This window comes from Lynx rufus, unplaced genomic scaffold (genome assembly GCF_022079265.1).
Source record: "Lynx rufus isolate CCGP_SWC_20201006 ecotype Redwood Valley unplaced genomic scaffold, mLynRuf1.p SCAF_1, whole genome shotgun sequence".
NCBI lineage: Eukaryota > Metazoa > Chordata > Mammalia > Carnivora > Felidae > Lynx > Lynx rufus.
Window position 1 is genome coordinate 199,758,345 of NW_025814823.1, and position 26,027 is coordinate 199,784,371.

Sequence of the window (26,027 nt, forward strand, 5' to 3'; positions counted from 1 at the left end):
TCAAGGTGTGTTATTCCTAGTTCTTAGAGGAAGACCATTCTCAAATGTTCATCCTAAGACAGCCCTGGAGGAAAATCATAATAAGTATACTAGCCATAAATAAATGTTACCACTCTATTTGTTGTAGGAAAAGACATAAAAATAATCTAGATTTGGATTTTGGTGGGTTTGGCTTTGGGAATCATAGTCATTCCCTAAACCTCCCCCGCTTTGGCTTCTTTGGGGCCGTTGTGTTGTTCCTCTCATTTGGGGGCTCACATGTGTGTGTTCTGGCTGGCTCTGTGATTTCCTCCTGTGCTCACCTCTGCCTCTGCTCTAGGCCTTATTATCTCTGGTGTCTGTCTTGGCCTCTGTTTGCAGGGCAGTGGGGCACGTGGAGGGAGACGAGTCAGTAGACAGAGACTTGTGGTGGAGGGTCTGCAGACAAGTTAGGTTCCTATTACTTTTATTGTTGACATGTAGACTCTCCCAATCTTATTTCTGTTATCTGTAAAATTGGAAAGATGCTCTGTTATTTCTTCACCCTACACATTAATTGAGAGGACTTTGCCTTGTTCACTAAATCTAGGACAATTCCTGGTGCCTAGTAGCCACACAATAAATATGTGTTGAATGAATAGATAAACATCATGTAAAAGTCTCCAATTCTAAATGAATTTAAGGTACAGCCTTTTGGGAGAGGATGTTGCACTTTAAATTAGCCTGTTTTTAGTACACAGAAGATAAAATAAAAAATTTTGACATTATTTCTGCCCTGACTTGCTTCTGGCCCTGGGCCATGCAACTATCGGAAGAGCACAAGGAATGAGATTATCATAGATCTTTTGATATCGGTACTGAGGGGCCTTTCAGAGCGTCAGTATGATTTTAGTGGAAAAATGCTTTTTACTGTTTATTGTGTACTTTTTAAAGGAGAATGATTGTATAGAATCTTCATCTAGATTTTTTGCGCCTCAGTTTTTAAGATTCACATGAAGAAGAAAACTAGATATAGGATATGGGATCTAAGTCCACTGCATTGTATATTTCCTGGAGACTTTGAAGCAGGGAGCACCCTGGCCTCACCCTGCACCTCAGGGAGAGTGAAGGCATCTACAGTCTGTGCCTGAGTCTTGATTCATAAGCATGATATACACACCTTTGGGCTTGCGTGTGTGTGTGTGTGCGTGCGCACATGCACGCACACACACATACACACACACATAATTAGGACAGGGGCAGCTCATTCAATGACTAAACTTGATGCTGACAAGTGCAACTTTAGCTAAGATTCTTTGTTGCACTACTGAACTTTAGAGAGCTAGAGCTTGCATATGTTTTTGTTTACTCAGTGGTAATTTTTCTTTTTTGAACATCCTTGTGATCAGAAATTGAAATGTTAGGATATCTTCTGCCATTGGTAATCTGCCTGATCTTTTAGCTAAAAACCTCAGGACTACTTGAAACTTAGGATTTTTAGATTTATGTTTTAGAGATTTTAGATTTTATACTGTAGATTTTTTTTTTAAATAAAGGCAATAAGGTACATTTACTGTTATGTGACACCCTCATCAGGGTCTGGACTATTATCCACAGTCAATCAAGTTTGTGTAATAAAATGCATATTTATACGGAGAGAGACAAATGAAGACTGTGAATAGCCTCATGGAGAGTCAAGTCAGATTTGGCCAACAAATGAGTTTAGGTGAAGTCAGGTTTTGCACTTGAATTTAGGAAAAATACCTTTTGATTTTTAGAAAATTTTAGATATTTGGACTATGAAAAAAGTATTGTAGACTATTATTAAATAGCTTTATTTTTTAGAATTCCATTAAGAGAGAAACTTTATTTTATCCAGAGCCTTGTGGAGGAAGGTAGGTGGTTTGCCTTGAAGTCTATTCTCCTCCATAGAAAGTCTGCAGTGTTTCTGCTCACAGTCATTTGAAAATAAGCTCAATGAATTTCCTGGTGCGGGCTGTTAAAATGGCTTGGATTCCACTAGAGGGCAGTTGGTCCTTATCTCAGTGGACTTTATGGTCACCAGATTGTCATCGCCTAATTAGGTAATTTTTGCCACTGACCACCACTCATTTCTGTTTCTGTTCTGCACCTCTCTGTCTTACTTGGCACCACCCACACATCTATATGTCCATGATGTCCTTGCTTACATTTCCAGCCTATACTGCTTTTCTGAGCTCCTGCTTAGTATCTCTAGTTGGTTGTTTTAAAGAACATTCATTTAATCTGGACATATCGAAGATCAACCTCAAGAACTCTATTGACTGTCCTCTACCCCCAATTCTCTTTTTCTTGTGCTCCTTGGTTCAGGGAAGACCACCACTATCTATTTGCTTATGCAAGCCTTGGAACCTAGGCTTCGTCCTTGACACTCCCTTTTCTTATATAGTTCCAAATCCTTTCTGTTTTATTTTCCAAATACTTCTCATTGTCTGCCTACTTTTCTATGTCTCCTAGCTGTCACATTCTTTTGCTTTGTTACTAGCCACCTAACTGGTCTCCTACCTCTAGCATGCCTCTCTGCCTTATACCAAATTTCTCTCATGCCTCTGCTTCTCTTACTACCAACTCTAGACCTTTCAATCACTCCCAGCTTCTATGCTCACACCTGTAAATCTCTATCCACCATGAATTACTGTTTTTTAAGCATGTGAATGCCCAATGAACTACGGAAGATGGTAGTAAGACCCAAGGTCTTCATAATGTGGTGGACTATCATTCATTTACCATTCTTCTATTAGTGGATATTAAGAGACATATAACGGTTTCTACATTTTATTTCAGTTATAAACCATGCTTTATTGAACCGCCTACTTTGGTGCACATATTGAGTTTTTCTCTGTATGGAGTCCTGAAAGTGGAATTGCTAGATCAAAGAATTTGCACATTTTATATTTTGATAGATACTGTCAAATTGAGTCAATATATACTGTTTGAGAATGCTTGTCTACTTGTCAAGACCTAGTATTTAAGTAATTATTTAAATTAAATGTCACCTGATGGATGAAAATATTTCATTATTGTTTTGGTTTGTAATTTTCTGAATAAAACATGGAGGGGAATCTGTGTGTTTAGTGGAGATCTATCTATCTATCTCTTATCTTTAGCCCTTTTTTAAAAACTTTTTTTTTTAATTTAGAAAAGCTCTTCATAGTCATTTGTTTAATCAACAAGCACTAATAACCACTGACATTGTGTAGGCATAATGCTAGGTATTGGGATTTCAGAGAACACAATACAGTATACAATATATAGTACCTGCCCTCTTAAGAGTGGTCTGATTGGTGGGAATGAAGACTTGTAGAGAAAATAAATGCCATAAGATGTTACAGCTGTTAGATGAATTACCTCCTTAATACAGGGTTGTGTGGCACTTGCTTATCAGTCACCTGAGAGGGAGAAAAATTGAAAATGGCATAACATTTCATCTCTCTAGTAATTTATTGCTCTATCCTTAAATGTAACTGTTTACATATTTAAGTCAGTAATTATTGCTTATGCTATTATTTCCTAAAGTTATAGAACTAATCATAAAGACTCTTTGAGGTAATTTAGCATTTTAATATAAAATGGTTTTTTACTCTATCTTTAATTGTAGTGATGTTCCCACTCAACTAGATCAGAGACCTTTGACAGCTTCCATGACCTTCCACTGCACACATTTAAGCGGGCATATTCAGACACACACAGATAGAATTACACAGACACAGCTAAGCCAACTGGTATTATGAGAAAGGACTAGACCGAATGCTAGTGACTAGGTTGTTATTTGGGTGAAGAGGATCCTCCAGCTGTGGAGACCCACATACATGAGAACTGTATTTGCCAGTTAAAACAAAGCTGATTTAATACATCAGTGAGGCAGTTTATTAAGCACTATAGAAATCTGAGTGAGTTAGTAGGATAGTGACTTACTTATGTCTAGGAAGAGGGTTGATTATAAAATAGAAAATTTAAAAACTCATTTTATTTGTCTATACACTAATGATGAAGCAGCAGAAAGAGAAATTAAGAAAACTCATTTATAATTGCATCAAAAATAATAAAATACCTAAGCATTTTTTTACATCTATTTCGAGAGGGAGAGAGGAAGAGTGCACATGCATGAGTAGAAGAGCAGAGAGAGAAAGGGAGAGAGAGAATTCCAAGCAGGTTCTGTGCTGTCAGCCCCTGATGTGGGGCTCAAACTCACGAACCGTGAGATCATGACCTGAGCTGAAATCAAGAGTTGGACGCTTAACCGACTGAGCCACCCAGGAGCCCCCTTAGGAATAAACTTAACCAAACAGATGAAAGATGTGAATTCTGAAAACTATAAAACTTTCTTGGTGAAAGAAATTGAAGATGACACAAACAAATGGAAAGACGTTCCATACTCATGGATTGGAAGAACAAATCTTGGTAAAATGCCTATACTACCCAAAGCAATTTACAGATTTAATACAATCCCTATCAAAATCCCAACAGCATTTTTCATAGAACTAGAACAAACAATCCTAAAATTTTTGTGGAATCCCAAAAGACCCTGAATAACCAAAGCAATCTTGAAAAAGAAAAACAAAACTGGAGGTATCACAATTCCAGACTTCAAGTTATATTACAAAGCTGTAGTAGTCAAAACAGTAAAATCGTATGGTGCTCACACAAAAATAGACACATACATCAGTGGAACAGAATAGAAAGCCCAGAAATAAACCACAGTTATATGGTCAAATCAATCTTTGGCAAAGGAGACAAGAATATGCAATGGGAAAAGACAGTCTCTACAACAAATGGTGTTGGGAAAACTGGACCACTTTCTTACACCATACACAAAAATGAACTCAAAATGGATTAAAGACCTACATGTAAAATCTGAAACCATACAAAACCTGGAAGAGAGCATAGGCAGTAATGTCTCTGATTGACCATAACAATATCTTTCTAGATATGTCTCCTAAGGCAATGGAAACAAAAGTAAAAATAAAATGTTGGGACAACATAAAAATAAAAAGCTTCTGTACAGCAAAAGAAACCACCAACAAAACTAAAAGATAACCTATTGAATGGGAGAAGATATTTACAAGTGACATATCTAATAAAGGGTTAATATCCAAAATATATAAAGAACTTGTATAACTCAACACCAAAAAAAAATAATAATCTAATTAAAAATGAGCAGAGGATATGAACAGACATTTCTCCAAAGAAGACATAGAGATGACCAACAGACACATGAAAAGATGTTCAGCATCACTTATCATCAGGGAAATGCAAATCAAAACCACAATGAGAGGGGTGCCCGGGTCGCTCAGTCGGTTAAGTGTCCGACTCTTGATCTCAGCTCAGGTCATGATCTCATAGTTTGTGAGACCAAGTCCTGCATCAGGCTCTGTGCTGACATTGTGGGGCCTGCTTGGGATTCTGTCTCTCACTTTCTCTCCCTCTCCCTCACTCGTGCTTGTGCTTTCTCTCTCTCTCTCTCTCTTTCTCAAAATAAATAAATAAATGAAAAACATAATGAGATATCACCTTGCACCTGTCAGAATGGTTAAAATAAAAAACTCAGGAAAAAGTGTTGGTGAAGATGTGGAGAAAAAGGAACCCTCTTACATTGTTGGTAGGAATGCAAACTGGTGTAGTGACTGTGGAAGATTGTATGAAGGTTCTGCAAAAAATTAAAAGTAGAACTATGCTAACTATGCTATGATCCAGTAATTGCATTACTGGGTTTTTACCCAAAGAATTCAAAAACACTAATTCAAAGGGATATATGCACCCCTATGTTATTGCAGCATTATTTACAATAGTTAAATTATGGAAGCAGCCAAGTGTTCATAGATAGATGAATGGATAAAGAAGGATATGGATAAATGAATGTGATATATGTACACAATGGAATATTATTCAGCCATAAAAATGAATGAAATCTTGCCATTTTCAACAACATGGGTAGAGCTAGAGACTATAATGCAAAATGAAATAAGTCAGGCAGAGAAAGACAAATACCATATGATTTCACTCATGTGGAATTTAAGAAAAAAAATGAGCAAAGAAAAAAAAAGAGAGTCAAACCAAGAGACAGACTCTTAACTGTAGAGAACAAACAGATGGCTACCAGAGGGGGGTTGGGTGGGGCGATGGGTGAAATAGATGGAGATTAAGAATTACACTTGTCTTGATGAGCACTGAGTAATATATGAAACTGTTGAATCACTGTATTGTACACAAGAAACAAAACTAATACTGTATGTTAACTATACTGAAGTTAAAAAAAAAAAACTCCTCTTATTGGTACAAAAGTCGCTGACAATTATTCTCTTCTTAAAGCAGAAGGCAAAAGGGGTGGTTCAGATTTGCTGAGAATGAGCTCACTGTGAATTTAGGTTGGCAGAAGAGTAGGTAGTCTTATTTCTTTTTAAGCATACTCCCAGTTTAACAGACTAGAAAGGAGGTATGGAGTGGGCAGGATTATTGGTCAGGTCATCACAATGAAGTGCATGATGCCCTCCTCCGGGCTCTGTAAGTGTGGTAAGAACCCTCAAAAATGGTGAGGGTAGGGAGGAGGGAGTCAGAAGGATGATAAAACTGTGAAATGTGATAGTACATGCAATAGCTTGTAAACTGTGAGGTTTATAGGTATAATTTTCTGTAAAAATATAAATCCAGCATAGAATGTCACTTATAGAATGGGTTTATAAGCAGCAATCTGGTTGGAAAAGAACACGGTTCAAAGTTGTGTTTGCATAGCAAACACCTTGTTTTTGTTTAGATTGTGTGTGGGTTGGTAGGAAAGGTAGGAGTGTAGATTATGGGTCACTGCAACACCACATGCATCCCCAAGAGATCCTATGGCACCACCACTGAACCTCACAAATATTTTGTCAAGATAGACACTGAAAACAGAGATAAACTCTGACCGCCATCTTGTGGAGGGATCTACCATTACCAAGTCAGATTGAGTGTGAGGTGTTAGCGGGGGATGGGCTGAGAGGGAGATGAAAGCCCCAGGCATATGTTTTTTCTCCCTTGAGGATTCTGGTAGGGACTATAGGTGAGATAAAACCACTCAGATAACAAAATTTGCCACCTGGCAGGAGAGCTGTATTACCTGAGCCTGTAGAGGAGTCTTTCCTTAAACTGATTTAGAGTTTCTATAGCATGGAGGATGTGGAATAGCTTCAAGGGAGTATTTGTCATTCTTTATCTCCTTGTTTCCAGATCCCTAGCTTGGAAAGGTATTTTTCTCACATTCTTCAGGGTTCAAAGAGCTTACTGAACAACAGACACTCAATATTTATTCTTCAGTATTATTCTATTATATGCCACACCAGAGCACATTTGTTTTCACAACATTTAATTAGATTTCCCGGAAATGGAAAAGCCATTTGCTTTTTTATGGATTTACTATCAGTCTGAAACCTAAGAACCTTTCCAATATTTTAATACAAACCAGTCATACTGACTTAAATTAAAGGAATGTGTTCAAAGTAGGAATAACACTGATAAAAGAGGCTTTTGATATGTCCCGGATAGCACCCAGCCTGACAGGATGACATTTTGGTGAAAGTGAGTAAGACATGGTATCAAAGGGAGACTTTTCTTGCTTGAAGTATTTAAAACATAGTTTGCTTTTCACTTGGCACAACAACAACAACAACAACAAAAGAAACCACGTGGCCATTTTTCACTTTGCAAAGCATTCTTTACAGATGCCTGTCTAGTTGTTCTTGGATGGCTTCAGGGCACTGACACCGCATTCATCTTTTGAAAGTTCTCTACCAGGTCCAAGTGGATGTTGTTGATCCCAGGAATGGGTGAGGCACATCATGCCTTTCAAAGGTTCAGCATTTTATTTGTCTGTAATGTAGCATGCTCACGAACATATCTGGCTGAAGATTGTGTCTTTCACTGTATCTAGAACCTCATAGGACAAGAGCATTCTATGTTTCTAATGTAGATTTGGCAGCAGTACCTGGTGCAATGCTTACTTAGCACATAATAGGTGCTGAATGAATGCTCCAAGACAGAAGGGTCTACCTATTATCTGCAAGCCTAGAAATCTACTAACATTCTTTTTTTTTTTAAATAAAAGATTTATTTATTTTGAGAAAGAAAGAGAGAGTATATATGCACATTAGCAGAGGAGGAGCAGAGAGAGAGGGAGAATGTCCCAAGCAGGCTCCATGCTCAGCACAGAGTCCAACACAGGGCTTAATCTCACCACCATGAGATCACGACCTGAGCCCAAATTAAGAGTCAGATGCTTAACTGACTGAGCCACCCCGGTGCCCCATGAAATTCTTGAATAGATGTCTACAACAAACCCCTCTCCTAAAAAATGGCCCCAACTGCTCTTTGCCATTTGGGACTGGATAATTCTTTGTTGTGGGGGGCTGTCTTGTGCATTGTAGATTTAGCAGTATCCCTGGCCTCTACCCACTAGATGCCAGTAGCATCCCTCAGTTTTGGAAACCAAAAATGTTTTCAGACATTGACAAATGTCCCTTGGGGTGCAAAAGTCACTCCCAGTTGCTAATCACTGACCTAAACTAAGTGTGATTGTGTGGAGCAGATCTAGCTCTAGGCATGAGTTGAGTCAGCAGTAGTAAATAATGAAATATGATAGCAGCACCCTGGCAATGCTTTTTTGACCAGTAATACCTTTTCTGCCCTCAGCATCCTCTAGGAGAGCTGATCATAAAAATCGTAGCTGGGATAGTTACAGAATGTTAAGAGCAAATGACTGAACAATCAGCTAGGGAAATGGTTCATTTTTGATTTAAAGAAAAAGACAGTCATTCAGGAGTCACGCAGTCACTTTTAGAAAGCTGGTGTCCAAGAGGTGATGTGGTGTAATGGGAACAAAAATGGAAAGGAAGTCAGGAGACTTGCATTTTAATCTTGGCTCAGCTACTGACCAGCTGTGTCTTGTAGGGGACTTCTCTTCAGTTTGGCTGATAACAAGGGGGATGAACTAAGTGACCCATAAGGGTCTTCCTAACATTGGTGTGTGAAGAAATTACAGATTTGTTTATCTAATGAATAGCCTTTTATTACCTATTTTTACAGAGGAGGAGCAAGGCTTTGAAGGAATGCAGTGCAGGAATCAGAAAGGTGATTAGAAGTATGGGAAGATAAGTAACCGGGTTTAGGGAATGACAAAGTTTAAGATAAGGGAAATGGAATTTGTGCTAAAGAGAAATCAGAATGTACAAGTAAAACACAAAAAGCATTCAGTTTTGCTGTTTTGTGTATAAGTGTGTGTGTGTGCAAGTGTGCACATGTGCACACGTGCATGCAGGTTGGTGGTGGGGGTGCTGAATCAGCCACAGCTAGCAAGCTAGTTAGCTTCCCTTATGGCTCCTTAGGGAAGAGGGTTTACTCAGGAGAACAGTCTCTCTTGCCAAATATGAAAACCACCATCATAGGTTACTGAAAGCAATGGGCACTATTGCATGTGTATGGAAGCTCTCACTGGAGCATTCAATGGATTCAACTGCATTACCTTATTTTGCAGATGCACATGTCAAAACAGTCCATAAATATTATGTTTAATGGAAACCAATGTCATGATTCATTGACTAAAAAAAGTAAAATTGCCTGAAAGATTCCAATATTCAATAACACAGAAACCAGGGTACGACAAACCTGGCTGGAATTTGGATGTTTGAAGAGTTTTTCAGCCATTTTGGGTTTGATAAAAGAGCAAGCTCATTTTATGAAGCAGTCTTAACCTTACTTTCTAAATATGATGTGTATTTGAAGGGAAATTCAACCCATATGTTTTTGATTAATTTTACTTAAATCATCAAAATATTATTTCTTAAGGGTTGTTTGATGTCTAAGAAGTATTTAAGCCCTTTGAATAATTTTTAAAATATATATGTATATTTTCTCTTTAAAGCAGGAAATCACTTTTTAAAGAGTTTAGGTGGGTTTGGACACAAATGAGATTCAGACTTGAAATCCTGACCCTGTAAGATTAGGGAAAGTTTGAAACTTGCCAAAATAGACTCTCCCATTCCTCCCTAAAAATCAGTACCTTCTGATACTATATTGTCAGCAGAAATATTTGGGTATTGTCCAACAAAGTAAAATATTTTGTTATAGCTTTCTCCCAGTCTATAGGGTTCATAACCTCAGTAAACTTTGATTCCCCTCTCTCTCCTTTACATTGGTTTTCGTATCAGGTAAGTTACTAAGTTCTGTAGCTCTTTCAATCTGTCTCTTCCTCTTGCTTTTCATTGTCTTAACCCTTTTCAGGCTTTTATCACGCCAGGCCTAGATCACAGCATTTACCATCTGGCTCGTGCCTTTCCCTTTCTAGTCTCTCTGAGCTCCAATCAAATGTGTATGTTGTTGGGGTGCCAGGGTGGCCCAGTTGATTAAATGTCCAACTCTTGATTTGGGCTCAGGTCATGATCTCAAGGTTGTGAGACTGGGCTCTGCACTGGGCATAGAGCCTGTTTAAGATTCTCTCTCTTCCTGTTCCTCTGCCCCTCCTTGCCCTCTCTCTCTCTCTCTCTCTCAAAAAAAAAAAAAAGTGTATGTTGTTGCCTTTTAATCCTTACCCAAATCCTCACTAAACTCATTATTTTTTCTAAATGTTTTATTTATTTTTGAGAGAGAGAGAGAGAGAGAGAGAGAGAGAGAACGAGTAGGGGAGGGGCAGAGAGAGAGGGGGACAGAGGATCTAAAGTGGGCTCTGCACTGAATCTGATGTGGGGCTCGAACTCACAAACTGTGAGATCATGACCTGAGCCACAGTCAGACGCTTAACCGACTGAGCCACCCAGGTACCCCAGTCATCATCACTCTTCTATTAAATAACCTCCAGTGGTTCCTAAAGCCCATGAATCCTTTAGTTTGCATTCACTGGTTCTCAGCATTCTTTGGCCCTTGCATACCTTTTTAAATGTATCAGCCTTTGCTGACCAGTGGAAAATCTCTTCTCAGAGTGGCTTGGTTGCTTTGCCAGAAACAATACGTGTACTTAGGTCTGAGATGCCCTTCTTCCTCTTTCTCCTACTCATTCAGTGTGAGGGCTAACCTCAGTCTCATTTCCTTTCTGATGATTAGTACCCATGCTATCACTCTCTCCTTATAGAGTTCTTGCATCACTCTCTCACCTTGTCTCTCTGAGTTTGTGCCTGATCTTATGCTGCTGTAGAGAATCCCTTTACTTCACAGATGTCTATGTCTTGCCTCCATATCTGGACTGGAGACTTAGTTCTGTAGCATTGGTTCTTCAAGTGTAGTCCCTGGACCATACAATCAGCAACATCTGAGAATTTGTCGGAACTATAATTTTTTAGGTCTCGACCCAAAGTTGCTGAATCAGAAATTTCAAGTGTGGGGCCCAGCACTCTGTATGTTAACAAGCCTTCCATATGATTTGGATGCATGTTCACATTTGAGAACCACTGTTGTAAAGAAAAAGACAAATCTTATGTTTCTTTGTATCTTCCACAATGCCAGGGAAAAGCTGAAACAAAGTTATTAAAATTCTAGATAACTTGAATTTTAAAACAATCTCTCAAAGACATGCAAAGAAGAGAATGAAAACGCTTTCAAAAAGTTTGTTATGAAATTTTAAGAAATAAAAAGCTACTATTTCTTACTGATTGCTATGAGGATTAGATGGATTGCTAGTCTATTAATAATTCTCTTAAGGAGAGTTTCTTAATTTTCCCCCTTTCTTAAGGATTTGAGTGTTGTTCAGCACTGAGTAATCAGATGATAGAATTCAGCACATTATGTTTTTCTAACATTCTTGAAACTCTAAATCTGTAGTTTATAGATGATATTTTTCTTCGGAGGTTGTGTGCTTGGTGGTCGTTTGTGAGCCTGGAGAATAATTTCCTTCTATTTCCTATTAAAATCCTTTATGATAGCTTACAACTCTCATGCAGTGATGAATGTTGCTACAGAATAAAAAAAATAATGATATACAGAGAAATCAACCCTTTGCATATATCTATACACAATAGAGAAAAGTAAATTTAACTTATTATTTTTTAAGAAATATAAATATTGCATTCTTCTCTACTCTCTCCAATCAAATTGTACACGTCACCACAGTTTACAGGCTTCAGTGCTGAGATTAGCTTTGACCCTGTCATATCTTTTCTGTACTTTCCAGGAAAGCTTATAGTCAGTGATGAACCATGTAAAGTCCCTGGGTCTGGCAGGTTTGCCTATTGGGCAGGCTTACAGTTGCCCTAAGCCAATTGACAATACCTGTACATTTGAGCCCAGGAAGATGATAGGGGATCCATGGGTCTTCCTTAAATTCCATTGGTAACAACCTGTGAGCCTGGTTTTTGATTAGAGGCAACAACAAGTTAGTCACCATAGAATTAAAGGTAAAGTTTGTGCTTTGGTATCAGACAAACCTGGATTTAAAGTTCAGCCCTATCTCTAATTAGCCATTTGCCTCTTTTTTTTTTTTTTTTGGAATGAGGGTTCTAATATCTATTCTGCAGGGTTGTTGAAAGAGGGTGGCTAATGCATGCAAAGTGCATGTCCAAGTTGGATGCTGATAATTACTGTTTGTAATTCTTTTATTTTTAATCTCAAAGACATAACTTGAATGAAGTCATCCCCTGTCCAGCTTTTTTAATTTCAGAGAGCTTTGCTTCTAATTGTTCTCTTTTAATGGTAACTGTGTTGCATTGATTTAAAGTGTGTTGAACAGTTTTTCTTTTGTTTTCCTTCTGCTCTTCTTTATTGAAGCTGTACCTCTTGAATTTCTGGAAAGCAGGTGGGTAACTACATCAGTGCTATCATTTATTGAGAAATCAAGTCTGTCTGGATCTTCCTTCTTTTGTTGAATTAGTATTTATTGGATGCTTACTCTCTGCCAGACTCTGAGCATATACAAGTGTGCACAGGGATCAGAGCATTGTCTGCTTAGTTTCAGCCAAAAGTCAGAGAGCTGAAGTACAAGTTTGTGACTAGAATTATCCTATTATCCCTACAAACTTGGATTTAGGAGTTGTGGAAGCAGGTATATGCTTACGTGGTGAGATTTTCCAGGACTTAATACAAGGACATTTCCCCATCTGTTTGTAGCATACCTGATGTTTCATCCACTAGAGTTAGTGCTTAGTTAAGGCCTTGGCTCTTTTATTCTCTAATCTGAAGGAAATGTGAGTTAGAAGTAATAAATACTTTTTCCCTGCAGCATTCTCTGAACATATTAACAAAATTATCTTATGTGATCAGCACAGCTACCCTTAGTAAAGAATAGGGAACTAGGAGGATAACTGTGCTAAAGATTTGCTTTGGAGGCCCATCAGGACCAGTATAGGCAGGCCATTGTGGAAGGCCTTGCACAGTTAGGGTCTGTGGTAACTTCCAAAATGGCCCCAGTGATTCTTACTTCCTGTTAGTCACACTCTTGTGTTGTCTGTACCACTTTGAATGAGGGTTTCCTTTGTAACCAATAGGACATTGTGGAAATGACTCCCAACGCTAGGTCACAAGAGACATTGAAGCTACTGCATTACTTGCTAAATCAGTCATTCTATGGAATGCCATCTATCATGTTGTGAGGTCTCTCAAGCAGCCTTGTGGAGACTTTCTTATGGTGAGGAACTGAGGCCTTCTGCCAACAATTGGCACGAATTTGCCAGGTATTTGAATGAGCCACATTGAAAGTGGATTTTCCAGCCTTACTGAAACCTTCAGAACACTGTAACCCCAGCTGACATCTTCACTTCAACATCATGAGAGACCTGAAGGTAGAACTACTCAGCTAAACCACATCCAAATTCCTGGCCACAGAAATGATGTGAGATAATAAATACCTTTTTAAGCCACTAAGTTTTGGGGTAATTTGTTTAACAGCAATAGATAACTAATACAGGGCCCAGCATATGGTGCTAGATTCCTGGAGAAAAGAGCAAAGTTAAGGAAGCAGATATTCAAAGGGAAGATTAGAGATGTCAAAGACAGATGCTGTTCCTATACTTCATAAAGGGAATATAGAGATGGGGCTGGGAATGGTGGTGGGGGAGAGGGAGAAAATTTAATATGTAATTATCAGAGTATGTGGAAGGAAGAAAAAAAGGCAAAAGGATGGATGTTAGTTTAGGAAGGACTCCTGAATGAAAAACTTGGAAATGGATCTATGTTTCAACACTATGGGAAGTTTTGAAAATTGAATTTTACTTGAGCAAACTTTGGATTTCATCAAACAGTAGGGTCATAGTAATATAGGTAGAAGAAGTCTCCAGAGATACACCCCCTGTACCCCCCACCCCAAGACTCTAGTTAAAGTACCAAAGACTATCTAACCTTTTAAAAGTCAACATGCCAATGAAAGCAGCAGTTTCTAAGGCTTGGCAAAAGGCTTCATATTCATTTAAACAAAAGAGACTCTTTCTAAAATTATCTCCAGCTATATGAAACTATGAATCACTTTTGTACCTCCAGGAAAGACTTAAGTGACATATGAGCATTTAGGTAAGAAGGCATTGTATTACAGATTAACATTTTTTTTTAAAAAACAAATTACTTTCTTTCTACATGGTTTTTGTAACATGTCAACGTTTTATATGGTTTTGGTTGGGGAGAAGGATGAGTTTCTTTGGAAAGGGGCAAGGCAGGAAATCAGTAATGATTCATACAACTTTTTCACATGCTTCTCTGGCGAGTTTTAATCACAAATCTGGGTCCACTTGTATAACAAAAACATTAAAAGAGGGTGTTTTAAACTGCTTCTTTTTATTAATCATGTATTTGGTCTTGTAAATAATACACGCAAGGACATCCTTGTTACGTCAGTTGGAAAAGTGATTAACTAGCTGTTTAACTAGGAGACAAGAATATCTTGCAGCTTTATATGTACTTCTTAAATAGCTATGTGTTTGCTCTTGTGCTATTTGATTTAGGAAAATGCTTTAAATTTTAGAATTTCTTTAATTGATTCCTTTAAAATTTATTTATTTTGAGAGAGGTAGTATGTATGCACTGAGAGAGGGAGAAAGAGAATCCCAAGCAGGCTCCGCACTGTTGGTGCAGAGCCAGATGTGGAACTTGATCCCACGAACATGAGATCATAACCTGAGCTGAAATCAAGAGTCGAATGCTTAACTGACTGAGCCACCCAGATGCCCGTCTTTAATTGATTTTTAATGTTAATGACCCTTTCTATCCTACTCTACATTTCATGACAATTTTTAGGACTCTAAAGATAGTTTTCTATGCCACAATAGTCTTTTAAAAGAGGGGCACATTTATATGAAGGAAATACACTGTTATTTCTTTTTTAAAAATATTTATTTACTTTTGAGAGAGATAGAGAGAGAGAAAGAATACAAGTGTGGGAGAGGCAAAGAGAGGAGGACAGAGTATCAAGACCAGCTCTGTGCTGACAGCAGCAAGCCTGATGTGGGGTTCAAACTCATAACGGTGAGATCATGACCTGAGCCAAAATTGGATGCTCAATCGACTGAGCCACCCAAAACTTTGTTATTTCTAAGTCCCCTTGATATGGTTTTTACTTTAGTTTTCCCTTAAGTCTAACTCTTTTTCCCCTTTGTTTCTATTGGAATGAGGTAATCCTGGATTTGTAGAATCTTTTGTGTTGGAAATGACTACAACTACACGGACACAGCATAACATTTACTAAGAATAAGAGAAATGGAAATATCGGTAGTGCTGCTCACCAAGCATGTGAAAATACTTAAGTGCTCTATTTCCAGAGAGAAAAATGCCACTTAACATGTTTATTATTAATTTGGGTGACTGAAACAGGGGTGCACATAAATTATGAACCAAAATTGAGGAATGGTATTTAAAAATTATGATAAGTGGGAGAAATGGTTAAGGAGGCCAGATGCATTAACAATGCAGTAATATAAGACATTTATGAATAAGGAAGTTACTTGGAGATTGACAGCTCAACAGATAAGTAGGGTAGTATGTGAATGTAGTATATACTTCAGTAGTAGCCTAGAAGTTCAAGCAGGAGTTAGAGACTCCAAACATCATTTGTTTTAAAATCACCTTAACTTTTAACAATAGCCAAATTATGGAAAGAGCCTAAATGTCCATCAACTGATGAATGGGTAAAGAAATTGTGGTTTATATACACAATGGAATACTATGTTGCAATGAGAAAGAATGAAATATGGCCTTTTGTAGCAACGTGGATGGAACTGGAGAGTGTTATGCTAAGTGAAATAAGTCATACAGAGAAAGACAGATACCCTATGTTTTCATTCCTATGTGGATCCTGAGAAACTTAACAGAAGACCATGGGGGAGGGGAAGGAAAAAAAAAGGTTAGAGATGATGTTAGGTTCATTTATTAAGTCAAAATTGTAAAGAAGTTAAATATCCAACAGCAGGAGAATAGGTAAATATGTCATACTACATATGTGACAAAATTATATATATATTTTGTTAAAAATTTTTAATGTTCATTTATTTTTAATGTTTATTAAATTTTATTTAATATTTATTTATTTAATGTTTATAATTTTTAATGTTTATTTATTTGTTTTTAATGTTTATTTATTTATTTTCACACAGAGTGTGAACGGGGGAGGGGCAGAAAGAAGGGAAGACAGAGAATCTGAAGCAGGCTCCAGGCTCTGAGCTGTCAGCACAGAATTCACAAACTGTGAGATCATGACCTGAGCTGAAGTCAGCTGCTTAACTGACTGAGCCACCCAGGTGCTCCGTGACAAAATAATATATTGTCTTTTAAAACTATTTCTTTTTTTAATGTTTACGTATTTATTTTATTAATATAATTTATTGTCAAATTGGCTTCCATACAACACCCAGTGCTCATCCCACCAGGTGCCCTCCTCAATGCCCATCACCCACTTTCCCCTCTTAAAACTGTTTCTTGAAAACAATTTTATGACAGACAAATGCTTAATATGATTTTAAGTGAATATAGGAGAATACAATATGATCCTGATTTTTAGTTTCAGGTGTACAATATAATGATTCAATAATTCTATACATTACCCAGTGCTCATAACAAGTGTGTTCCTTAATCCCCATCACCTAGTTCACCCATTTTCTTACCCACATCCCCTCTGGTAACCATCAGTTTGTTCCTATAGTTAAGAGTCTGGTTTATTTCTCTCTCTCTTTTTTTTTTCCTTTGCTCATTTGCTTTATTTCTTAAATGCCACATATAAGTGGAATCATATGATTTTTGTCTTTCTCTGACTGACTTATTTCACTTAGCATTATCTAGCTCCATCCTCGTTGAAAATGGCAAGATTTCATTCTTTTTAATGGCTGAGTAATATTCCATTGTGTATATATATATATATACCACATCTTTCTCTGCATTCATCTATCTATGGACATTTGGGCTGCTTCTGTAATTTGACTACTGTAACTAATGCTGCAGTAAACATAGGGGTGCATATATCCTTTTGAATTAGTGTTTTTGTATTCTTTGGGTAAATAGTAGTGTGATTACTGGATCATAGCGTGCTTCTATTTTTTTTTAAGTTTATTTATTTTGAGATAGAGAAAGAGGGGGGGCAGAGAGAGAGGGAGAGAGAATTCCAAGTAGGTTCTGTGTTGTCAGCGCAGAGCATGATGCGGGGCTTGATCCCACAACCCTGGGGTCATGACCTGAGCTGAAATCAAGAGTTGGATGCTTACCTGACTAAGCCACCCAGGTGCCCTGCATACTTTTATTTTGAATTTTTTATGTAACCTCCATCCTGTCTTCCAGAGTGGCTGCACTAGTTTGCATTCCCACCAACAGTATAAGAGGGTTCTTTTTTCTCCATGTGCTTGCCAACACTTGTTTCTTGTGTGATTCTGATTTTTGTTGAAAAAACATAGTAAAAAGTGTAGAAGAAAATATACTGAAGAGAAGAATGCTAACTATTTACCAGAATCCCTTTGTCTCTTCTTCTGGTATACGGCCATGCTACATTTCCCAGCCTCCCTTGTAGTTGTGTGTGACAATGTGAATAAGTTCTATCCAGTGAAATGTGAACATCAAGGATGTATTCTAGTTTTAGGCTTGACTCCTAAAACTCTCCCACACATTTCTCCTGCCCTTTTTTTTTTTTTTCCAAACTGTCTTCAGTTGACTGGGATATCAATACTTAGGGTAACCTTGGAAGTCACATGTTGAAAAAGGCAAAGTAGACATCAACTTAGGTTCATGAGTGGCCAAGAAGAAGTGAGTTACCTTGCTAATCTGAGTACTCATCTAGAACTGTCAGTTGAGGGAAGAAATACATGTCTATGGTGTTCAGCTGCCATCGTGGTTCCTGATAGAAAAACAGATGTGTTTAAGTCCATGTGAAACACCTACTAGGTATTGCCAGAAACATTTAATTGGGAGTAGACATGGTGTGTTTTATAGGAACCTAAAGACTTTCAGGGTGCTTGGGTGTCTCAGTCAGTTAAGCATCCGACTTTGGCTCAGGTCATGATCTCATGGTTTATGAGTTCGAGCCCCACATCGGGCTCTGTGCTGGCAGCTCAGAGACTAGAGCCTGCTTCGGATTCTGTGTCTCCCTCTCTTTCTGCCTCCCCCCACTTGCACTTTGTCTGTATCTCAAAATGAATAAATGTTAAAAAAAATTAAAGACTTTGATAAATAAATAGGAATATAAACTAATGTTTATTAAATTAATATTTTAGTTATTCAGGTTTCCCCATTTGTATGTACGTGTTGAGGTCTGAGGAAGCCTGGGCTTACATGTATTAAAAAAATTTTATACTTTAGCATATATTGCATTTCTTAATTGGGAGAGGTAGTGAAAAATACAAACATAACTGTGAAAAATGGGAAAATACAAGTAAATTAAAAAACAAGGGTCAAGGAAATCATAAATTTGTTGAAGGTAAATACCTAGTGAATATACAATGCACATGAGCCACTCTGTCCTATGCAGTTCCTGAAAAATGAGTGTAAATTAACTCTGATTTTATTATCAACCAAGTGATTAGTTAAATGATTAATACATCAATTTTTTATATGTGTAAATGCCTCCGTTGGCAATTAGTTCTGAAAGAAATTTCTCAATGGATTTTCATATAGGAAATGATGTCCTCAGCAGTATCCCTAAGAAAATATCAGAAAGTCTGAGCCAGGACTACACTGAATGTTAACTAACTTTAGAATTAAAAAAAAAAAAAAAGAGAGAAAATACTAGAATGGGATTCACGGTGCTGCCTCTAGATTAACTAAAAGGACAGTGAGTCAAAACAAACCTCAGGTAAAGAAAATCAAGAAGGAGAGTGGGAGGTATAGCTTGACAATAGAACATGACAGATGATGGCCGCATTGGATCAAGGACTGAAACCTGTGTCTAGAGAAATAGTTGGAATTTATATTCTTTGAATAATATTCATTAATATCCTTGTTCTACAGAAGGCTTTTTACATGTTGGACAGTAGGTGATTTTCAGGAAACTGCTGTAAACTCTCATCTTTTTTCCATTTGCCCACATATCTGTCTGCAATAACCACTAGCTCTGCCTTTTCAGTCGTGTGGGAGCGCCTCTCACTGACAGAGTTGAACCCAGAACCATAGTTCACAGGGATCCTGGGAAATTCATTTCTGGACTTCTCCCTTGTGATAGTAAGAACATGGAGAAAGAAGCAATGATGTGGAATGGATAATGGACCATCTAGAACACTGCAGAATATTAGTGACAGATCTCCAATAGCAAGTCAACATATAAAAAACAAACCAAATTGCCAACAATAGGTAGTTACAATGTCATTTGTTTTTTAAAAATTTTTTTTATTAAATTTTTTAAATGTTTATTTATATTTGAGAGAGAGAGAGAGAGAGAGAGAGACAGAGTGTGAGTGGGGGAGGGGCAGAGAGAGAGGGAGACACAGAATCTGAAGGAGGCTCTAGGCTCTGTGCTGGCAGCACAGAGCCTGATGCAGGGCTCGAATTCATAAACTATGAGATCATGACCTGAGCCAAAGTCAGACGCTTAACTGACTGAGTCACCCACGTGTCCCAAACATCATTTGTTTTAAAATCACCTTAACTTTTAACAATAGCCAAATTATGGAAAGAGCCTAAATGTCCATCAACTGATGAATGGGTAAAGAAATTGTGGTTTATATACACAATGGAATACTATGTTGCAATGAGAAAGAATGAAATATGGCCTTTTGTAGCAACGTGGATGGAACTGGAGAGTGTGATGCTAAGTGAAATAAGTCATACAGAGAAAGACAGATACCCTATGTTTTCATTCCTATGTGGATCCTGAGAAACTTAACAGAAGACCATGGGGGAGGGGAAGGAAAAAAAAAAGGTTAGAGAGGGAGGGAGCCAAAACATAAGAGACTCTTAAACACTGAAAACAAACTGAGGGTTGATGGGGGGTGGGAGGGAGGGATGGGTGGGTGAGGGGTATTGAGGAGGGCACCTGTTGGGATGAGCACTGGGTGTTGTATGGAAACCAATTTGACAATAAATTTCATATTAAAAAAATAAAATAAAATCACCTTAAAAACAAAATTATATATAGAAATACCTATATATAAATACAAAGGAAAAAAGATACACACAAATCTGAAAATAAATGTATGTCTGGGGGTGGGAGTAGGATTTTGTAGGAACAAGAGAACTTGTATATTACATTATCTGAAATCCACACATATATGGTCAATTATTTTACAACATAGGAGCCAAGAATATACAATGAGGAAAGGACAGTCTGTTCAGTAAATGGTGTTGGAAAAATTGGACAGTCACAAGCAAAAGAATAAAACTAGACCATTGTCTTACACCAAACACAAAAATTAACTCAAAATGTATAAAGACTTGAAAGTAAGACATGAAACCATAAAACTTCCAGAAGAAAATGCAGACAGTAAGCTCCTGGACTTAGATTTTAGCGACAATTTTTGAATCTGATACCAAAAGCAAAAGCAACAAAAGCAAGAATAAACAAGTGGGACTACATCAACGTAAAAAGCTTCTGCACAGCGAAGGAAACCATAAACAAAAGGAAAAGGTGACCTATTGAAAGGGAGAAAATATTTGCAAATCATGTATCTTGATAAGGGGCTAATGTTCAAAATATTTAAAGAATTCATGCAACTTAATAGCAAAAATTCAAACAATCCTATTAATAAATGGGCAGAATTTCTGGATAGACTGAAGAAGACATACAGATGGCCAACAGGTACGTGAAAATAAGCTCTACATCATCAATCATCAGGGAAAAGAAGATCAAAACCACAATGAGATATCACCTCACACCTGTTAGAATGGCTCATATCAAAAAAGACTAGAAATAATGTGGGTTTGGAGAAAAGGGAACCCTTGTACACTGTTTGTGAGAACGTAAACTGATGCAGCCACTATGAAAACAGTACAGAGATTCCTCAAAAAATTAAAAACAGAACTACCATATGATTCAGAAATTCCACTTCTAGGTATTTATTTAAAGAAAACAACTTAAAAAGATATATGCATTCCATGTTCATTGTAGCATTATTTACAATATCCAAGATACAGAAATGACCTGTGTCTATTGATGGATTAATGAATAAAAAATGTGGTTTATATTTTATACATATACATATATACAATGGAATAGTATTCAGCCATAAAAAATAATGAAATCTTGCCTTCTGCCACAACATGGATGGACCTTGAGGGCATTAGGCTGAGTGTAATAATTAAGAGTAAGAAAAATACCATATAATCACTCTTATATGTAGAATCCAACAACAACAACAACAACAACAAAATCGAACTCATAGAGAACAGACTGGGGATTGCCAGGGGGACTGGGAAAAATGGGAGAAATTTTTGTTTTTTAGTTTATTTTTTGAAGTTTATCTTTATTTTTTTTTTAGCAATTTCTACACCCAATGCGGGGCTTGAGTTCACACCCCAAGACCAAGAGTTGCATGCTCTTCTGACTGAGCCAGCCAAGCACCCCTGTTTTTTAGTTTAAATAAATTGAACAATAATTTTTAGAAAGCAGATGAATTTCTGATTCTACATATCTCACCATACAATAAACATTGAACTCATGGCTCATTCACAAGCTTTTAAAATGTCAGATGCCGGCACGTCATGATCTCATGGTTTGTGGGTTTGAGCCCCAGGTCGGGCTCTGTGCTGACAGCTCAGAGCCTAGAGCCTGCTTTGGATTCTGTGTCTCCCTCTCTCTCTGCCTCTCCCCTGCTCATGCTCTCTGTCGCTTAAAAATGAATAAATGTTAAAACACTATTAAACAAAACAAAATGTCAGATGCCAAACAGGACAGCTATGATTAAGAATCTGAGTCTGGAGTTGTTTACTCGAAATTGGAGTTGGAACCGATAACAGTAGATATCCAAAAGAAACAAAATTGAGTGAACAACTAAAGATAATAACTAATGCCAGGGACTTTGGCCTCGGGATCTTGGGACAGGAAATAAATCTGGCTCAGAATAATTTATATAGAGGAATTTTCTAGCTATCATATGCCATTCTTATTATTTCACTTGCTGTCCCATGTCTTTGGGAGATGGGTAACATTCAGTCAATTGATTTAAATTTATTTAGTGCTCTTTATGCTGGTTGTGATTATCCTGTTGTATTTATTGAATCTTGAGAGAGGGTCATACATATTTGTGCATGTTAAAATAGCTACATGTGGAACCCCAGATCCATTAGAGCAGTTAAGTAATTTATCTCTTTCAATATATTTCATTTTAAATTGTAATGTCTGGAGCATTCTTTAAAAATATTTTTTAAATATAAATTTTTGTGTATTCTATAATTAAAAAGGAAAATAAATGGAATTATCCTGGGATAATTAGTACCTTAACATAATAATAGCTTAAACAACTAATTTCTGTAGTGAGATATTCTGTGACCACGTTGAAGGCAGTGAATGGCGGAAAACTTGAGTTCTAGTCCAATTTCTGCATTAGCATTATGTGGTATGACTTAGGATAAGTAATTGTTTTCCCAGTTGTGAAATAAGAGTTTGGATTAGGTGATTTCTAAAATCCCTTTCAGCACGGACAGCCTATAATTCTAGGATTTGTTGGAGAGAAGTATTAGAAGCATGGAACAGTTCTAGGTGTGGTGGCGAGGAAAAGGCACTATGTTACTTTGTCTTTGGGAAGCAGGAGGAACTGACCAAAAGTACTAAGGATTCAGAAAATCAAAGTGCGGGCAATTGAAGGCAACTTTTGCATACATTAAAGTTTCACTGAAGTTCAGCTTTCTTCCTGTGAGACACTTGAAATTACGTAGAGATATTTGTTTTTATGTCTATGAACAGGGATTATATTCAGTTGGTTTGTAACAGAATTGCTCTGTGGGTTATTTTTGGAGGGCATCTTTCCTAATTGTTTGGGTCTATTCTGTATGGATTGTTGAATATTAATCCTAGACATACATCCTCCTCCTACATCTAAAGACGTGTAGTGCTTTTTTTTTTTTTAAATTTTTTGATGTTTATTTATTTTTGAGACGATGCAAGAGACAGAGTGCAAGCGACGGAGGGGCAGACAGAGGGAGACACAGAATCTGAAGCAGGCTCCAGGCCCTGAGCTGTCAGCATAGAGCTCAACGCGGGGCTCGAACTCATGAACCGTGAGATCATGACCTGAGCCGAAGTCGGACGCTTCACCTACTGAGCCACCCAGGTGCCCCATAAAGAATTATAGTCCGTTCTTGTTTCCATTAGGAAGAACCTAGATGTGAAGATAGATTTTCTGCTATTCAAGGATCCAATTTTGCACACAGGTTATGTCAGAGCTGAAAATCTATCCTCTCAGGGACTGAAAGACTGAAAGTGAAGGTGAATATCCTTCCAGTAAAAGTGAAACTAGACTTCTTATTTACACAATCCAAGGAGAGTAAATACATGAGGACCAAACATACCAGTTGAAGGAAGTCTATTAGTAAAAAAGCATATTAGCAAAATTAGATGTAATGATCTAAGTTTTCTATTATTTGTTGTAATAATGATGTACTTTTATACCATTTCTTGGGCAGTATTATTAACTTTTGACATTAAATATCATATATGTCCTCAATGTTTTATGCTATATAACAGAGCCTTTTAGAGATAGTGTTCTAAAAAATTCCAAGAAACATATTTACAAAGATTGATAATCCATGCATAGGGACCAGAAAGGAAATTTGTATGTTCATGGTAGGATTAGTCAATATTATGAAGGTGTCAGTTTTTCCTGAATTGATTTAGAAAGTCAACTCAAACCTAGTCAGAATATCAGCAGGCTTTCTTTTCTCTTCTTTCCTTTTCTTTTCTTTTCTTTTTTTTCTTTTCTTTTCTTTTCTTTTCTTTTCTTTTCTTTTCTTTTCTTTTTCTTTCCTTTCCTTTCCTTTCCTTTCCTTTCCTTTCCTTTCCCTTCCCTTCCCTTCCCTTCCCTTCCCTTCCCTTCCCTTCCCTTCCCTTCCCTTCCCTTCCCTTCCCTTCCCTTCCCTTCCCTTCCCTTCCCTTCCCTTCCTTTCCTTTCCTTTCCTTTCCTTTTTTCTTTTCTCTTTTCTTTTCTCTTTTCTCTTCTCTCTCTTCCTTCTCTTCTCTTCTTTTCTTTTCTCTTTGACAAACCGATTCTAAACCTTATGTGGAAATGCAAAGGATCTAGAAAAACAAAAAATGAAAAAGAACAAAATTGGAAGACTTACATTATCTAATTTCATAACTTTTGATAAAGCTGTAGTAACCAAGAGTGTGGCATTGGTATAAAGACAAATCAATGGAACAGAATAGAAAGTTCATAAACAAACCCATGCATATATGATTAATTGATTTGCAGAAAAGGTATTAGAGCAATCCAATGAGAAAAGAATGATCTTTTAAACAAATGGTGCTGGAGCAATTAGATAGCAGTATATAGAGACATGAACTTTTACCTTTACATTATATATAAAAATTAACTCAAGATGCATCATAGACCTAAATATAAGAGCTAAAACTATAAAATTGCTAAACAAAAACATGTGAGGAAATCTTACAAAATAATACAGATGGTGAGCTTTTTGAGGCTCGTGACCCATTCCATCATTCACCATTTATCTCTTTTTCCTCAGTACCTAGCACAGTGTCTGGCTCAGAGCCTGGAGCCTGGTTCAGATTCTGTATCCAAGGTATCCAAGGAATGCCAGAACTCAGACCTAGATTTGTTCTCTGTATTTCACATCCCTGGTACATGCTCTCAGGGTTGGCTTTCGCCTTTCATGCTGCACAGGTGGAGAATGTGGAACTCCATAAGCCTCAGCCGCCTAGGGGATTTGCCCACAGTACTTCTGAACTGAAAGAATGGGGCACCCAGTCTTGGCCCATACTTTGGTATCTCCTCTGTTCCTAATTGATCCTACTCTAGATTGGATCTGGTGATGTGAGCTCCTTGGCCACCCAGGCTGAGACTCTGAGAAAATACAGCGAGAGGGAGTGCAGAGGTTTATCAGTGAGAAGGTGGTTCAGCCCAGGGTAAGAGTTGTTCCAAAGGAGTATAGAGAAGGGCACTTAAGTCACCATAAACAAGTAAAATATTTATTTTTAAAGTATTCACAGGAAGGATGTGATGCTATTTTTATAAGAAGGGCAGACTTTGTTCATTTCCTGTTCTCTGAATTAGAGATCTCCAGTTTATTTTGCTCATAACCTAGACAAGCCCTAGAAAGAAATACCATAACTGAGAACTTCTTTGTCTTTCCTCCTTTTTAGTCTCATCATTGTGCTACCTATTTCCTAAGCACTAGTGACATCTTCATTTCAAACTTTAACTGATCTAGTCCATGGTGGAGTTAGCACTAGATCTGAGTCCTGGGGAACTGTTGTCATTTAGCAACAGAAGTCCTGGTCTCAACAGGAATATATGGTTTTAGTCTGTTAGAAGCACATGATTGGAGATTGAGGAGGGTCACCTTGGTCAGAAAAGCATAAAGAACACATCTTGTGTATCTATGAACTTCACATCCATGCCCTCTTAGTAGTATCCTAAGCTTCACATCTTTTTTCTGGATAGATATTAATTCCCTTTCCTTGTGGCTTATATATTATTTTGTCTTATGGAAGCAGATGCTTTACTTCCAGGCAT